Here is a 6,375-nt window from a genome sequence, read left to right as displayed (position 1 = left end):
AACATGGAATGTAAAGGACCTCTTCAAGGAGAACTACCAACCACTGCTCAACGAAATAAGAGAGGACACAAACAGATGGAGAAACATTCCATGTTCATGGTTAGGAAGAATCAATATCGTAAAAATGGCCATACTGCCCAAAGTTATTTACAGACTCAATGTTATCTCCATCAAGCTACCAATGACCTTCTTCACAGAACTGTAAAAAACCACCTTAAACTTCATATGGGACCAAAAGTGAGCCCGCATAGCCAAGTCAATTCTAAGCAAAAAGAACACGGCAGGAGGCATCACACGACCAGACTTCAAATGATACTACAAGGCTACAGTAATCAAAACAGCATGGTACTGGTCCCAAAACAGAGATATAGACCAATGGAACAGAACAGAGGCATCGGAGGCAACACAGCCTATCTACAACCATACAATCTTTGATAAACCTGACAAAAACAAGCAATGGGGAAAGGATTACCTGTTTGATAAATTGTGTTGGGAAAACTGGCTAGCCATGTGCAGAAAGCAGAAACTGGACCCCTTCCTGACACCTTACACTAAAATTAACTCCAGATGGATTAAAGACTTAAACATAAGACCTGGCACCATAAAAACCCTAGAAGAAAATCTAGGCAAAACCATTCAGGACATAGGAATAGGCAAGGACTTCATGACCAAAACACCAAAAGCATTGGCAACAAAAGCCAAAATAGACAAATGGGACCTAATCAAACTCCACAGCTTCTGCACGGCAAAAGAAACAGTCACTAGAGTGAATCGGCAACCAATGGAATGGGAAAAATTTTTGCAGCTTACCCATCTGACAAAGGGCTGATATCCAGAATTTACAAAGAACTCAAACAGATTTACAAGAAAAAAACAAACAAGCCCATTCAAAAATGGGCAAAGGATATGAACAGACAGTTTACAAAAGAAGACATACATGAGGCCAACAAACATATGAAAAAATGCTCATCATCACTGGTCATTAGAGAAATGCAAATCAAAACTACATTGAGATACTATCTCATGCCAATTAGAATGGCAATCATTAAAAAACCTGGAGACAACAGATGCTGGAGAGGATGTGGAGAAATAGGAACACTTTTACACTGCTGGTGGGAGTGTAAATTAGTTCAACCATTGTGGAAGACAGTGTGGCAATTCCTCAAGGACCTAGAAATAGAAATTCCATTTGACCCAGCAATCCTATTACTGGGTATATATCCAAAGGACTATAAATCGTTCTACTATAAGGACACATGCACACGAATGTTCATTGCAGCACTGTTTACAATAGCAAAGACCTGGAACCAACCCAAATGCCCATCAATGATAGACTGGACTGGGAAAATGTGGTACATATACACCATGGAATATTATGCAGCAATCAAAAATGATGAGTTCGTGTCCTTTGCAGGGACATGGATGAATCTGGAGAACATCATTCTCAGCAAACTGACACAAGAACAGAAAATGAAATACCACATGTTCTAACTCATAGGAAGGTGATGAACAGTGAGAATACCTGGATACAGAGAGGGGAGCACTACACACTGGGGTCTATTGGGGGGAATATGGGAGGGACGGTGGCGGGGGGAGCTGGGGAGGGATAGCAGGGGGAGAAATGCCAGATGTGGATGAAGGGGAGGAAGACAGCAAATCACACTGCCACGTGTGTACCTATGCAACTATCTTGCATGTCCTGCACATGTACCCCAAAACTTAAAATGCAATAAAAAGAAAAAAAAAAGAAAAGAAAAGAAAGCGGACATTTTCAGATTACCCTTTAGTTATATATTTAACTTTATATTACTATCATATGTTAAACCTCACATATGTCTAAAGTGAAGTTATCAAATATTTGACTTGCGAAATATTTTTCAATCTAAAAGCCATAGTTTTAATTGTTTCATCAAGACCATTGTTCTTGAGATATCTGGCTAAAATGTCTTTAATTCAGTCTTCTTATCTTTGTGGTTTTCTGATGCCACCTAACTAAGATTCCAGATAAAAACAGTAATCTTTTGTAATGACTAAAATGAAACATCTTAGATTTTCTGTCTAAATCATTACCCTATTTATCGTCACATTTCAGTTCTGCATATGTCTGAAACTAAAAATAAAAATATTTTCTGTATCACAAGCAAGCATATTTGAATAGACACTTCCAGTTAACCACAGTTTCTATTCTACCTTTACTAAAAGAAAAAAACAAATATACGAAGAAAGACCTTTAAAGAAGCATTTTAGATCTCCTCTGGCACTTCGTATCTTGATGAATTGCACATTTACTCCAATTGGGCTTTTTTTGCTGTGTGCATTTTGATGGCATTTTTATATGAAATCTAAAAATGTGTCTCTCCTGCACTAATGTGGTCTACTGCCAAGCAGCTGGACCATTATAATGGAAACTCTGAGCTTGTGAGACACTACCACTTTTTTAAAAAATTAATTTATCTTTAGAATCATATCTTATTTTTCAGCAAGAAGGTATCTTTATATTTCCCACTAATTTCAGAGGAAAGATTGACAAGTTAAATTTCAGCAATTTTAATTAATTAATCAAAATAAATAGGTGATTGTATAGTTGGTTCTAATTGGTTTTCAGCTGTCAATAGGAGATTATGATTAAATGTTCTGGCAAAATTTCAAAAGCTCAGCAGAATTGACAGACCAAATCTTTCTCCACTAACAGATATGGCTGATATGTAGTCTGGGGAAGGAGAAAGAGAAACTGCTTTTGATATGGATTAAGGGCAGACCTCTGCCATGATCAAGAAAAGGAAGTGCTCAGATGATCTCTCCCTAACTTCTTGAAGGGAACTTAATCCCTACCTCTTTCCAGAATGACTATTCCATCTTCTTTATTTCTGCTTGACCTATTGACTTCACTCTCCCTGTTGGGTGTGCAGAACTTCCTCCAGCATTCAGAAAAGTGGGAATGTGGCTCTGGGAGAATGTGAGGGTGACACTATAGTAAAGTAAGTAATGCAGACCCCAGAACAAGTAATTTAAATGCAATCCTGTATTAAAATTACTCCAGATGACAGAATGTGTACGTGGGGTCTGCAAGGAAATTCATCAAACCTCAGAGAGAGAAGGACTATATCCTTGACCCAGAGAGGATGCCATCTGAGCCATCTCAGTAAGAAAAAACCCAAATCTCTCATTAGACGACCACCAGAGAAGGCAAGCCATGTGCACCCCATTCTAGTACCCAGGAAGCACACCACTCTGTCAGCTATGATGATGTACCTGAATACTTTCTTCAGTTTTCTAGTGAAGCCACTCTTAAGCTCACCAGAGCTCATCCTCACTTTACCACTGTTGACATTTCCAGGGCCTAGCAAACAGTAGAATTAGTTCTACTACCTAATTAAGAAGTAAAGCTTAATTAGGCCTTTTTGAGTAGATGAAGTTTTGGAGATTGAAATTTGAGTTTGTGTTGTTATTTTTGGTATGGATTTTTCTAGTCAGAACAGGTCTAATAGGGCTGAGGTAAGGTTTTGGCTTGTGGTTAGGCTTGAATTGGGGGTTGAGTCGGTGTGTAGTGGTTGAGTAAAAGCCTAGTATGTTAGAGAAGTAGAAGGTTTTTAATGGGGTGCTTAATTTTATATTGTTAGTTATCAAACTAAGTTCTATTGCTATAAGGAGTCCTAGCATGGTTACGCCTAAGGCTGTAAGTTTAAGGTGGCATGGTATAGTGACTTGGGGGGTGTGAGGTAGGAGGGACACAATTAGAAATAAGAAACCCGGTGAAAATGCTACCCACTGCTAGGCGATTGATTGGGTTTATTAGCATGGGGTTATTTTCATTAATTATGATAAGAGTTGTAAAGCGAGGGTATCCTGTTAGGGCAAAGAAGATAATGTGGATACTGTATATAGCTGTAAGGGAGGTGGCTACGAGAGTAGTTGTTAGGGCCTAGGCGTTGGTATATGACGTGTTGGCGGTTTCGATGATCAGGTCTTTTGAGTAGAAGCCTGTGAGGAAGGGTACACCTATAAGTGCAAAGCTGCCAATAACAAGGGAGTAGGATGTGAAGGGCAGGGTCTTAAATAAGCCTCCTATTTTGTGGATATCTTGTTTGTTGTTTAGACTGTGAATAATAGACCCTGCAGATAGGAATAGCATGGCTTTGAAGAAGGCGTAGGTGCAGATGTGAAGAAAGGCTAGGTGTGGCTGGTTAATGCCGATTGTTACTATTATGAGGCCTAGTTGGCTCGAGGTTGAGAAGGCTATGATCTTTTTTTAGGTCATTTTGTGTTAGAGCACAGATTGCTGTGAATAGAGTGGTGATTGCACCTATTGATAGGATAAGTGTTTGGATGAGGAGATTGTTTTCGATTAGGGGGTGGAAACGGATAATTAAGAAAACCCCTGCAACAACTATTGTGCTAGAATGTAGTAATGCTGAAACTGGTGTGGGCCCTTCCATAGTGGATGGAAGTCATGGGTGTAGGCCGAATTGGGCAGATTTCCCTGTTGCTGCTAAAAGAAGTCTTATTAGGGGGAAAGAATTTGGAGTGGAGTCAAGAATGAATATTTGTTGAAAATCTCATGAGTTGGAGTATAGAAAGAATCATGCTATTGCTGATTTATATGCTATTGCTAGAATAAAGCCGATGTCTCCAATGCGGTTATATAGGATTGCTTGTAGGGCTGCTGTGTTAGCGTCTGTTCGGCCGTGTCATCAGCTAATTAGTAGAAATGATATAATACCTATTCCTTCTCATCCAATGAAAAGTTGGAATAAATTATTAGCGGTGATTAGAATTAGTATTGTTACGAGGAAAATAAGTAGGTATTTGAGAAATTGGTTGATGTTGGGGTCTGAGCTTATATATCATATTGAAAACTCTACGATTGATCAAGTGACAGATAGTGCTACGGGGGTAAATATTATAGAGAAGAAGTCTATTTTAAAGTTTAGCGATAGTTTAATAGTTTGGATTGTTATTCAATGTCAGTTTGAGATTATTGATTTTTGGCCTGTAAAGACAAATATTGTTATGGATAGGATGCTGATGATAGAGGCATAAATGATAGCTAACTTTACATAGTGAGGGTATAGGAGGTTTTTGTTTGGGTTAATTAGGGTAATCATGATGGGTGCCAGTAGTGGAATTATTGTTATTAGAACTATTGAAGAGTGTATTTTTATTTTTATATGGAGTTGCACCAATGTTTTTGGTTCCTAAGACCAATGGATAACTACTATCCTTTAAAAGTTGAGAAAGCCAAGTTGTTAAGCTTGGGGGCATGAATTAGCAGTTCTTGCATGCTTTCTCAGTAGTTAAGAAGTTGTGGGCTTCTATTATTAGATTCACAATCTAATGTTTTTATTAAACTATAGCTACAGGGTGTAAAACCTATGGTTACCTTAGGGTTTAGGGTGAGTAGGAGAATTGGTGCTATGTGCATTAGTATAAGTGTGTTTTCTTGTGTAAATAGGGGTTTTACATTGCTAGTACTATATGTTAATGGACCTCGTTGTGTTGAAGTAAATATATGAAGTGAATACAAGGCTGTAATTAGTATGTTGAACCCTGTAAATATGATAGTAAAATTAGATCAGGAGAAGGAGGCTAAGATTGTTAGCAGTTCTATTAAATTAATAGTCGGGGGTAGGGCAAGATTGGCGAGGTTAGCTAGCAGTCATCATAGTGCTAGTAGTGGGAATAGTGCTTGAAGACCTCGTGTGAATATTATAGTTCAGCTGTGAATTCGTTCATAGTTAGAGTTTGCTAGGCAGAATAGTAGAGATGAGGTAAGCCCGTGGGCAATTATTAGGATTATTGCGCCAGTAAGGTTTCAGGGGTTTGGATAAGAATGGCTAGGATAACAAGTGCTATGTGGCTAATGGAAGAGTAGGCGATGAGTGATTTTAGGTCTGCTTGTCGTAGGCAGATGGAACTTGTTATAACTATACCTCATAAGGATAGGATGAGAAAGGGGTAACTTATTTTTTCTGTCAGGGGGTTGAGGATAGGAGTAATTCGTATTATGCCATAGCCACCTAGTTTTAGTAGAATTGCTGCAAGTACTATTGAGCCAGCGATTGGGGCTTCAACACGGGCTTTAGGGAGTCACAGGTGTAGTCCATATAGAGGTATTTTGACTATAAAGGCTATTATGCATCCCAGTCATATGATGTTGTTAGTTCAGGATAGTAGAATATTTCATGTTACAGAATGTTCTATGCCAAGAGCAAGGAAGAACTGTGAACTGCTCATACATCAGCAGTCAGCACTTTCCAAAACTGAAACACTCTTTTGTATTTTTTGGATTGATAAGGGGCTACACTTTTCCCTCAAAAATTAGAAAATAAAATACATATTATAAAATGACTGGAATTGCCGGTAATTTTTCATTTT

The 6,375-nt window shown here is 38.4% G+C and overlaps 1 pseudogene; it reads right to left on the bottom strand.

Annotated features, from left to right (window-relative positions):
- Nucleotides 1-5,287: 5,287 nt before the first annotated feature.
- LOC144578233 (NADH-ubiquinone oxidoreductase chain 4-like) lies at nt 5,288-6,171 on the bottom strand (annotated as a pseudogene).
- Nucleotides 6,172-6,375: the final 204 nt, after the last annotated feature.

The sequence above is a fragment of the Callithrix jacchus genome, chromosome 11 (assembly GCF_049354715.1).
Source record: "Callithrix jacchus isolate 240 chromosome 11, calJac240_pri, whole genome shotgun sequence".
Classification (NCBI taxonomy): Eukaryota; Metazoa; Chordata; class Mammalia; order Primates; family Cebidae; genus Callithrix; species Callithrix jacchus.
Note: the sequence above shows the minus strand (reverse complement) of the source record. Positions and strands in the feature narration are given on the sequence as shown.